At 44.1% G+C, this 12,258-nt stretch overlaps 1 protein-coding gene and 1 long non-coding RNA gene across 2 annotated transcripts in view; one reads left to right on the top strand and one right to left on the bottom strand.

Moving 5' to 3' along the window:
• CNTNAP2 (contactin associated protein 2) overlaps positions 1-12,258 on the top strand; it is a 1,111,520-nt gene that overhangs the window by 904,596 nt on the left and 194,666 nt on the right. The gene's annotated exons all lie outside the window — the stretch shown is intronic.
• The window catches only part of LOC308570441, a 53,895-nt gene continuing 49,014 nt past the window's right edge, over positions 7,378-12,258 (bottom strand). Inside the window, exon 3 of the long non-coding RNA XR_014001187.1 lies at positions 7,378-7,818. This is a non-coding gene — a long non-coding RNA (uncharacterized lncRNA). The remainder of the gene's footprint in view (positions 7,819-12,258) is intronic.

Here is a 12,258-nt window from a genome sequence, read left to right as displayed (position 1 = left end):
TCTACACATGGACATCCCCAGATGGGCAACATCGAAATCAGATTGATTATATTCTCTGCAGCCAAAGATGGAGAATCTCTATACAGTCAGCAAAAACAAGACCTGGAGCTGACTGTGGCTCAGATCATCAGCTTCTTATAGCAAAATTCAAGCTTAAACTGAAGAAAGTAGGAAAAACCACTGGACAGGTAAGATACAATCTAAACCAAATCCCTTATGAATACACAGTGGAAGTGAGGAACAGGTTTAAGGATTTAGATTTGCTGGACAGAGTGCCTGAAGAACTATGGGTGGAGGCTCGCAACATTATACAGGAGGCAGCAACTAAAACCATCCCAATGAAAAAGAAATGCAAGAAAGCAAAGTGGCTGTCCAACGAGGCCTTACAAATAGCGGGGGAGAGAAGGCAAGCAAAATGCGAGGGAGATAATGAAAGATACAAGAAATTGAATGCAGATTTCCAAAGAATAGCAAGGAGAGACAAGAAGGCCTTCTTAAACGAGCAATGCAAAGAAATAGAGGAAAGCAACAGAATGGGAAGAACCAGAGATCTGTTCAAGAAAATCGGAAATATGAAAGGAACATTTCGTACAAAGATTACCATAATAAAGGACAAAAGTGGTAAAGACCTAACTGAAGCAGAAGATATCAAGAAGAGGTGGCAAGAATACACAGAGGAATTATACCAGAAAGATATGGATGTCTCGTACACCCCAGGTAGTGTGGTTGCTGACCTTGAGCCAGACATCCTGGAGAGTGAAGTCAAATGGGCCTTAGAAAGCACTGCTAATAACAAGGCCAGTGGAAGTGATGGTATTCCAGCTGAACTGTTTAAAATTTTAAAAGATGATGCTGTTAAGGTGCTACACTCAATATGCCAGCAAGTTTGGAAAACTCAGCAGTGGCCAGAGGATTGGAGAAGATCAGTCTACATCCCAATCCCAAAGAAAGGCAGTGCCAAAGAATGCTCCAACTACCGCACAATTGCACTCATTTCACATGCTAGCAAGGTTATGCTTAAAATTCTACAAGGAAGGCTCAAGCAGTATGTGGACCAAGAACTCCCAGAAGTGCAAGCTGGATTTAGAAGAGGCAGAGGAACCAGAGACCAAATTGCAAACATGCGCTGGATTATGGAGAAAGCTAGAGAGTTCCAGAAAGACATCTACTTCTGCTTCATTGACTATGCAAAAGCCTTTGACTGTGTTGACCACAGCAAACTATGGCAAGTTCTTAAAGAAATGGGAGTGCCTGATCACCTCATCTGTCTCCTGAGAAATCTCTATGTGGGACAAGAAGCTACAGTTAGAACTGGATATGGAACAACTGATTGGTTCCAAATTGGGAAAGGAGTACGGCAAGGCTGTATATTGTCTCCCTGCTTATTTAACTTATATGCAGAATTCATCATGCGAAAGGCTGGGCTGGATGAATCCCAAGCCGGAATTAAGATTGCCGGAAGAAATATCAACAACCTCAGATATGCAGATGACACAACCTTGATGGCAGAAAGTGAAGAGGAATTAAAGAACCTTTTAATGAGGGTGAAAGAGGAGAGCGCAAAATATGGTCTGAAGCTCAACATCAAAAAAACGAAGATCATGGCCACTGGGCCCATCACCTCCTGGCAAATAGAAGGGGAAGAAATGGAGGCAGTGAGAGATTTTACCTTCTTGGGCTCCATGATCAGTGCAGATGGTGACAGCAGTCACGAAATTAAAAGACGCCTGATCCTTGGGAGAAAGGCGATGGCAAACCTAGACAACATCTTAAAAAGCAGAGACATCACCTTGCCAACAAAGGTCCGTATAGTAAAAGCCATGGTTTTCCCAGTAGTGATGTATGGAAGTGAGAGCTGGACCATAAAGAAGGCTGATCGCCGAAGAATTGATGCTTTTGAATTATGGTGCTGGAGGAGACTCTTGAGAGTCCCATGGACTGCAAGAAGATCAAACCTCTCCATTCTGAAGGAAATCAGCCCTGAGCGCTCACTGGAAGGACAGATCGTGAAGCTGAGGCTCCAATACTTTGGCCACCTCATGAGAAGAGAAGACTCCCTGGAAAAGACCCTGATGTTGGGAAAGATGGAGGGCACAAGGAGAAGGGGACGACAGAGAATGAGATGGTTGGATGGTGTTCTTGAAGCTACCAGCATGAGTTTGATCAAACTGCGGGAGGCAGTGGAGGACAGAAGTGCCTGGCGTGCTCTGGTCCATGGGGTCACGAAGAGTCGGACACGACTAAACGACTAAACAACAACAACAACAACTAATCACAAGGCAAGGAGGAGAAACAGAGTCCTGAAGGGCTTTGCTGCCCTCTTTTTCAATAGGAGTTGGTGGATTCTTTTTCCTCCAGAGCTATAGAGGGCATGCCATAGGGTAGGGCTGCCATATTTCAAACAGTGAAAATCCAGTCAGAAAAGCTGTTGGGCTTTTTTTTTTCTGGCAAAGTTCTTGTGCTGGGGGGGGGGCAAAGTCATTGAGCTAAAAAAGCTGTTTTTGAGCTATTTTTATGGGGAAACAGCAATGTTGACAGGGGCTGCCATACAACTGGATTATCCTGGACATTTTTGCCAATTTCCACCCGGACACTGCTGCCAACTGCAGTATTCTAGTTGTATGGCAAGCCTATCATAGTGATGCAAAGACCAAGGAGGAGGAGGAAGAGCATAGAGTGAATGGTTATAGCACAGGAGTGGGGGGGGGACTTTGGGTAAGCACTGTGGGCTTGGGGGGGCACTGGCCCAGTTGTCCTTGGCAAGCAGCCTACTCTGCCTGCATTGGAAGAAGCCAAGACCCCAGGCTGCACTGGAAGTGAATAAGGTGTGCTGGGAAGGGAGGGGGAAAGAGCACCCAGACAGTGCAGGGCTTGAGGCGCTGCTGTGGATCAAGATGTAATTGCTTCATTTCTGCAAGCTTTGTGGAGGCTCTTCAGTGTGGATCAAGGTCTGCCTGTTGCTACTATCACATGGTAACATTCCAGTGATAGAAAAAGCAGTGGGAGGAATTGATCTGTGCTGCAAAGGACACAGCCCGCCCACCCCCTAGGCCTTCGAAGGCCCGATACACGTGTGTTTGATTTTAGTTTCGATAGGCCTTATCAGTCTAGCTGGAAATCTTGCCTCAGGGCTGGTTTTTACATTTCTTGTTCTTGGAAATGCTCACTAAGCAGCACACCAGGCAGTGCCCTACAGGGTTGCAATTCAAAGCGCCGTGGGATGTTCAGGGCTTCGCCCAAGACATTTTGCCGCCTAAGGCAGACTACTCGGGTTCTGCCCCCTCCTCCTCCTGACTGCACAGGCACACATCTCCACCGTAAACACTGAAGAACATGAAATAAAAGGGAGGGGAACCAAATGTATGCCTTGTGGGTGACACGGGGATTCTAACCTGCAGCATTGATTTGCACATATGGGAAATGGAACAAAGGAATATGCATTACCCTCAGCTGTAGCTATGCAGAAATAGAAAGAAAAGATAAAAAAATTCCTTCCAGTAGCACCTTAAAGACCAACTAAGTTAGTTCTTGGTATGAGCTTTCGTGTGCATGCACATGTGTATCTGAAGAAGTGTGCATGCACACGAAAGCTCATACCAAGAACTAACTTAGTTGGTCTTTAAGGTGCTACTGGAAGGAATTTTTTTATTTTGACTATGGCAGACCAACACGGCTACCTACCTGTAACTAGAAAGAAAAGGTTTGTCACTGCCAACACATTTCCCATACATTCTGGTGCTACAGAAGAAACCCAAGATAAGCCCCAAGGTGTCATGCGCCCTGATTTCTTACCTTTGAGAAACACTTCATAAGAATATAAGATGAATATGGATCAGGTCCAATGCCCATCTAGGCTTGCCCTCTGTTCTCACAGTAGCCAACCAGATGCCTATGGGAACCCTGCAAGGACCAACGGTGGGCAGCAGCACCCTCTCCACCTGGGATTCCCAAAATCTGGCATTCAGAGGTGCCCTGCCTCCAATGGGGGAGCAGAATATAGCCTTATCCTCTGTGGATTTGTCTAATAATCCTTTAAAGACATCCAAGTTGGTGGCCACCACAACCTCTTGGGGGAACAATTTCCATAGTTTAATTACGCACTGTGTGAAAAGGGACTTTCATTTGTCCTGAATCTTCATATATCAAGCCACAACCCAGTAACCCCTGTGCATTGCAAATGATTCCCAGAGTCCTCCAAAGAAGATCAACAGCTAGGCTGAATGTGCCTGGCCTGCAGGTCCAAGTAAGCTAAAACAGCACCCCAAAATAAACCCACAAAGATCATCATTGAATTATAGAATCATAGAATTGCGGAGTTGGAAGGGACCAATGGCAGAAATTTGCCTGCAGCCCAGAAATGGTGAGGAGGAGGTAGGTGCTTAGTCCTTTGCTGATAGTCCCTTGCAAATGCCCCACCCATTTTTAATCCACTCTTCCTGCCCCAGGCCAGGCTCTAAGAGAAGAAACAGGCTCTGCTCATTCTCCTCTCCCCCAAATGTCCCTCCAACTGCTCTTGCAGTCATCTTGCCTCAACAAATACCAAAGCAGGAGAGCATTCTGACCTCACTGAGAACAAGCTTCTGTGAGCCACTGTATTTAGTGTGTAATACTATTGTGCTCCAGCTGCACCAGCTCCATCTTCCCCTGCAACTTTCCTTGAATTGTGCCCAATATGGTGGAGCAAATTCCACTGAATTAACTTATTTCTGACTGATTTATGCAACCGAGAGGAAAAGGGCATAACTCAGTGGATACAGCACATGCTTTTGATGTAAAATATCCCATGTTCCATCCCCAGCAACTCTGTAGAGGGCTGAAAGCCTGGAGACCAATATTGGGCTAAATTCGCCTTTTTTAAAAACAAAAACAAAACTTTTTTGTACATGAATATTTATTGAATTTTATAACAAATAATGATACAAATCTCATTCATCATGTTATTTACAATTATTCTCCCTCCCCTCCTCTGGACTTCCGTCAACTCCCCCTCTGCTGAGTTATTTAGTTTTATTTATTGTATCCTGCTTTTCCTACACAAAAATAAAATCCCTTATCATTTCTCTGAAATATCTGTTACGCAAATGAAATTGTGAACATTTATTCAAATCCTGCCAGTGAATCCGGTCCATTCTGTTGTTTCTGAGCCAGTGTGGTGTAGTGGTTAAGAGCAGTAATCTGGGGAACCGGGTTCGCGTCTCCGCTCCTCCACCTGCAGCTGCTGGGTGACCTTGGGCCAGTCACACTTCTTTGAAGTCTCTCAGCCCCACTCACCTCACAGAGTGTTTGTTGTGGGGGAGGAAGGGAAAGGAGAATGTTAGCCGCTTTGAGACTCCTTCGGGTTGTGATAAAGCGGGATACCAAATCCAAACTCTTCTTCTTCTTCTTCTTCTTCTTTCTGCAAATAAAGTATAAATGGTTCCCAGACTCTTTTGAAGTCCTTTTTGTTCTTCTCTCGTAGTTTATCTGTTAGGTTAGACAATTCTGCATTTATTCTGCAAGGAATAAATCCGCCTTTTGTGACCTGGTGCCACCCAGAGTCCTTGGGCTGCAACTCCCATCATCCCTGGCTGGGGGCATCAGGTTGGGAATGAGTGAGTGAGCAAGGGAGTTCAATAGCCTTGACTCCACAGAAGGCCACTTCCAGTGTTCCTAAAGCAAAGCACTTTCATCTATTTACTCCTTCTAGCTGTGGCGCTAAGAGACGGTGGCATGCTTGATTGAGCTTGGTTGAGCTTGGTCATCCTTCTCCCAAGTCCAGTGTCACAATCACTAGACCACAAAATGCAAGGGCATCTAATCTCACTGCTGGGGCTATGATAGCCAAGAAAAATATAACAAGCCAGCCTCAGTTAGTGGTGTTGCAAAGGGAATATGTGTCTCACTGAGAAAGGAATCATCCACATGGCGGCAGATTTTCAGATTCAGGGTCCAAAAGTGAATCTTCCCGACAGCCTAATGAAGCTGTCAAGAATCCTTTCTTTCCCTGAGGTGACAGATACCATTCCTGCTGTTTTCTTACAGCTTGCTAATCCTGGAAGAAGAGGGGGCTCTTTCATTGCACTACTTGTCTGAGAATAGCTGTGGAATACTGAACATAGGTAGACAAGGTCCCTGTAATGAAAATGAAGCAATCCATCCATGCAACAAGCTTGTTCTGCGAGCTCAGAGAAATGGTGTTTACTTCCATGAAAAGGACATTTTAATCAAGTGTCTGATAGCCAGGATATTTTGCATCTACTGTTTTATTTCCTATAGATCTGTCTGAAGTTTCATTTTTGAAGCCATACATTGCAGATATGATAATTTTTTACCTTAAACACACTCTTTGAAAGTGAAAACTAGCAAATGTAAAGTGATATCAGCTTCACACTTCTCTGCGCACCTCGGCACATCAAAAATAAGCTTCAGAGCTAAATTGTGCTCTGGTGCATGGAAATAAGCTCAATGCATCATTAATTCAAATTACAACGGCTAACTACAATCAACCCACAGGCAAATATAAGCATAGGTCTGGAACTGGGAGCAGATCTGCACCAGGCATTCAAGGTACAGCTGGAGTGGGGATTTCAGTTCCCAGGATTCTTTGGGGCAAGTCCTCTGCTTTAAAGGTATGGTGTGGATCCTGTGCCCTCAGTCCCCTGCTGCTTTGTGCCTGAGCAGCTTCTTGCCAATTCTGCAGGGATCAGATGGCCCAAGGGATGAAGAGGCTCTCACTGGGACATTTAAAGTGCAGAGCAGTTGACTTCAGCTCTGATTATCCCTGACCATTGGCTATGCTGGTCGAGGTGGATGGAAGTTGGAGTCCAAACATCTGGAAAAGGTACCAGATTGGAGAAGGGTGCTTTAAAGTTTCCAACTCTGCCCTGCACTCTTTGTCTGAGCTGCGGTCAATACCTGTTTGCTTCCAGATTGCCCCCTGGATCCAGATAATCTATGCAAACCACCTTCTTCACACGAAGAGAAGGCAACAAATGCCTGGCTCTGGTTTGTTTCCCAGTTTGCATAATTCCTAAACACTTTTAGGGAGCAGTGTGGTGTAGTGGTTAAAAGCGGTGGACACGTAATCTGGGGAACCGGGTTCGCATCTCCGCTCTTCCACATGCAGCTGCTGGGTGACCTTGGGCCAGTTACACTTCTCTGAAGTCTCTCAGCCCCACTCACCTCACAGAGTGTTTGTTGTGGGGGAGGAAGGGAAAGGAGATTGTTAGCCGCTTTGAGACTCCTTAGGGTAGTGATAAAGCAGGATATCAAATCCAAACAACTCCTCTTCTTCTTCTTCTTCTTCTTCTTCTTCTTCTTCTTCTTCTTCTTCTTCTTCCTGTTCTGTTTTTTTAAACACATAGAATCATAGAATCCTAGAATCCTAGAGTTGGAAGAGACCACAAGAGCCATCGAGTCCAACCCCCTGCCAAGCAGGAAACACCATCAGAGCACTCCTGACATATGGTTGTCAAGCCTCTGCTTAAAGACCTCCAAAGAAGGAGACTCCACCACACTCCTTGGCAGCAAATTCCACTGTCGAACAGCTCTTACTGTCAGGAAGTTCTTCCTAATGTTTAGGTGGAATCTTCTTTCTTGTAGTTTGGATCCATTTATTCGAAAGTTACAATACAGCTTTGTCCACTGCCATAATATCACAGAATGATCACTCCAATCCTCAATCCCACATCACTGTCATATTCAAGAAGCCATTCCATTAGTTCTAGCAATGGAGCAGAAAACCTGGGCCCGTAGGATACTTCTGCTTTAATTCCTGCATCTTCTGGACTTCACTTTTGCATGAAGTAGCTTTGCTGCCTCCTTTATCAGGCCTTGCTCCTATAAAACAGGAACATGAAACAGAAATTTAGCAGAAAGATTTCTCTTCATGTTTTTCCATGCCATTCTCATATCAAATTCCATGTCAGACTGCTGTATGTACAGAGCAGCACCACTAAAAAGGCTGCAGTGTTTGGAAGAAGACTCTAGCTCATGGGTAGGCGAACTAAGGTCCAGGGGCCAGATCCAGCCCAATCGCCTTCTAAATCTTGCCCGCGGACATGAGTAGAATGTGTGCTTTTCATAGAATCATAGAGTTGGAAGAGACCACAAGGGCCATCGAGTCCAACCCCCTGCCAAGCAGGCTTTTATTTAGAATGCATCTCTGGGTTATTTGTGGGGCATAGGAATTCGTTCACCCCCCCCAAATATAGTCCAGCCCCCCACAAGGTCTGCGGGACAGTGGACTGGCCCCATGCTGAAAAGGTTTGCTGACCCACTGCTCTCACTGCTACTGCTGCTTTAAAAATTCCTACTTAGGACTGCCCTGGCTATCCTTTTTTTAAGAACATCTCTTAACCACAACATTTAGCCAGGCTCCATAAATCACATCATTACCAAATTAACTGCCAGCAGGACTTGGTCTCTTTGACAGCTGAAATAAACTATAGGTTATCTGTAATATCAGAGGGGAAAGGTTTCAGAGTGATAATAGGAAGAAAACAGTAGGTGACCAGAATGATTAATCCAAGCTACCTGTTATGTTGCTGACTTCTCACGTAGTTTTTCATAAAGTGGTAACTGCTATATGTACATTCTTACATGCTATAGGATCCTCAATAAATAAAAAACAGTAAAGAAACTAGCAGCAGGCCAAAGAGTGGAGAAACAACTCCAATTAAAAACTCTGAAGGGGAAATGAAACAACCCCTTTAATTACAAAGGGAAGGTTTTAATCCTTGCCAGTCCCAGTAAAAATGGGAGGTTTTTTCTAAGGCTAATTGCTGCTCCAGGGGGAGATTTGCTATGTGATCATGACTGGGGAGGGGAACATATAACACGTTGCAATGATCAAGTCTTGAGGTTACAAATGCAGGGGGAACTGTGGAGCATGGTGAGAATGGCCATAGTTGGCACACAAGCCATAGCTAGTGAAAGGCAAAAAGATAACAAAGACGGACCCCCACTCTTCCCTGCTCCCTTCCTTGCTTTAATCCTGGCTCAGGGATGTGTCCTCGAGCTGGCATACCCCCAGGATTCACCACCCCAACATCACTTTCCTGCCCGTCTTGCTAATGTCAGACAGTCAGTTGTGCTGCAGATGAGCCAGCAATGGGCTGCCTCACACACGTCGCTCAGCGAGGTTCAGAAGCCTGGCCTCCGCACTACTTACTGTTGCTGTTTATTGGTAAAAAGAGAACTATGCCAGGGTCAAAAAACAGAGAAGGCAAACATGATTTGGGCATGTTCACTCCAGAGAGTTGCAAGTAGGTCAGTCACTTGCCATTTTTTTTACTAGCCCAACCGCCCACGCATGCATGCTTTGCTTTGGTATTCATTTGTGGCCAGCAAGTGATCAAAAATGTAAGTAAGTGCTGAACTGGGGGCGCTTCTCGACTGATAGTCACATACTGCCAACAAAAAATTATGCAATGCTATCTGATTGGGGGATAGCAACAAGCCTGCTTCCCTCAAATATGAGAGAATCCATTGGGAAGTGTGGAATAACGCTTGCTCTGATGCAACATTACCCAAACTCCCCACAAGTAAATCTGAATGAATGCTCCTTGAATAGCCAGTGCAGTCGGATCTCCCTGCAAATCAATCAGGATGAATGCTGAATGAACAAGTCACCTGGAACTATCCTAGGTGTGACATTAATTATGTGAAGGCAATTAATTGTGCCTGTTTATTGCTATAGACAGTGTTCTTGAAGCTACCAGCATGAGTCTGACCAAACTGTGGGAGGCAGTGGAAGACAGGAGGGCCTGGCATGCTCTGGTCCAGGGGGTCAAGAACAACTAAACAACATTGCTATGTAAACAGCAGCCAGTGGGAAGCTTGGCTTTTTTGCTTCTTGCCCCTAGCAAAATTTGCCCCTCTGAAGCTGTTTATTTGCATATCAAAGGACAATTGCATTGATACTAGAGGAGGCTTCCCTTGAAATGCTAATAGCAGCTTCAGTATGTGTCATGAGGTGACAGGGAGAGAAAGAGTTAAACTTCTTGTGCCCTCGGGTTACCCAGCCACTGGTTAAAAGAAAGAGAAAAAAGCAAGCAGTTAATTGCACCCACACAATTAATGTCATGGCTACTTTGGTCTGAATGTCATAAGAATCAGATTCTGAAATACCACAGGCCATAACTGAAATCCTGACCAGAGTTAGACTACTTGAAATCCATTTGACTTCAGTGAATTTAGACAAACTAACTCTGAGCAAGACTGACGCCATTTAGAACTGAACACGTGTTAAGTCCTCAGAAGTCCTAAAGGTCATTGCAGTCTTTTGAAAATACTGCCATTTCAAGTGTCTAAATGAACTTTTTATTTCTTCAATGGAATCCCAGTCAGGCACACTGAAAATCTTTCCAAAACATTTCCATAAAGTGATAAAATTAATCTTCTTTCTTCTCAAGCAATAGTATTTTGAAATAATAGGTTTTATTAAATGCTCACTAGAATGCAAAATGCTCCCCTGAAAGCCATGCATTCTTCTATTATGTCAGAAATAAATATGTTATTGACTGTTCCGAGTTTAGTTCATACTACATTAACTCTGATAGGAATGTTTTCATATTAAATGAAATGGTTCTCAAGGAGACATATTTTATCAAACAAGCAAGATTTTGTTTTTATGACACTGGTGATCTATGGGAATACTAACAGCCTTTTGTCCATTTTCTTTGTGTGTTGTTCTTGGCATAGCAAAAGCAATGCCCTTAATGCAAAAATCGTACAAACAATTGCTTTAAATCTACAGTTAGTGAAGGACAGGAATGTCATAAATATATACCATCCTGAAGATTTCAGTGCAAACACCACATATGTGCATTTGTTGGAAACTCTTCCAAATTCGTAGAGTTTTGTTGTTGCTGTTGTTTTGGAGGGGTGGAGCCCAGATACATACAGATCTTATTGTGGAATTTGAGTGAGATATTGGGGAAATGTGGATTTCAGTGTCCACAGCACCATATACCCAACTCTCCAGGGTCACTTAAATACACAGAGACCTTCACAATCTGTCCTTCTGTATGCCTTGGCTATGAGTTCAGATAGATCATGTCTATGCAGTTTGAAACGCCAGAAATTTGAATGCAGTTCACCAGACATTTTGCAGCACAAAGCAGACTTGGTAAACTTCCTATTTTTGCTTCCTGTGGATCACAAGTTTTATTTTATTTAGTACATTTTGTTTTCTATTCCCCGTCCCTCGTGGAACTCAAGGTGGGAATAGGATGCCCCAGTGCTCTCCTTTCCAGGCAGTGATCAGACCCAGACCTGCTTAGTTTCAGCAAAGGGGCTGTATTCAGATAATTCCCTAGGACCACATTGGGGGGGGGGGGGAGATGTCTAGGCCAAATCATGCCCTGTAGTACTTCAGAATCAAAATATACCCTAACTCAGGTGCAGAGTTGTTTTTGCAGTAGCAGATGAAACAAAATGCTTTCTATTCAAGGGCTACTTAGGAAGATGGCTTAAAACAGCTCAAGGAATGACAGAGATCATGAGTCTTGAGGGAAGCAAACTTTGTTCCACCAAAGCATGCAGCTTTAAAAAGCAAAGCATTATCTCCTACATTTAAATCCTTAGATTGGTTCCATTTCTATGAGAGCTTGTCATTCAGAATGTTTGCAGCTACAGATTCTCATACAGCCCATCATCATTATATCCAACTGCTAGTTTTACTTTCATATACTTAATCATTTACTTTCATTAATCATTTCTACTTATAATCCCTCTTTTGATAAATGTAAGCAATTTTCTTCCCTTCTGGTGCTGTAATTAGCTGGGTTTGCAAGGGAGGCATCAACAATGAGGAGAATTAGGCTCTGCAGGAGGAGGAGGAGACTGAGCCTTGCTGCCTTTGCAGAACGGCTAGAAATAAAACCGGTACAATATGGTACATGGCAGGCTGTACTCAAAAGTATGATCATCATTCCAGTTCTACTTATTTCAGCAAGTGGGGCAGAAATAATGATGCTGCATTCTAAACACACTTAAACGGTGCTGATTCTCTCTTCATTCAAACCCCTCCTCACACCCCCCCCCTTATCCAGGGTCAATTTTCATCCCCCAATGCCAGTTTTCATGCTCTCTTATCCTTGCCCTGCCTTCCCTTCCTGTCAGACTTTAGGCCAGGGGTCTGCAACCTTTAAGACAAAAAGAGCCACTTGGACCCGTTTCCGAAGAAAAAACAACTGGGAGCCGCAAAACCATTGCGACATTTAAAACAAATATATCTCCAGAGCCACGATCTGACAGCGGGCGGGAAGGTGACGT

This window comes from Podarcis bocagei (genome assembly GCF_964188305.1).
Source record: "Podarcis bocagei genome assembly, chromosome: 12".
NCBI lineage: Eukaryota > Metazoa > Chordata > Lepidosauria > Squamata > Lacertidae > Podarcis > Podarcis bocagei.
This window is presented reverse-complemented; position numbering and strand designations above follow the sequence as displayed.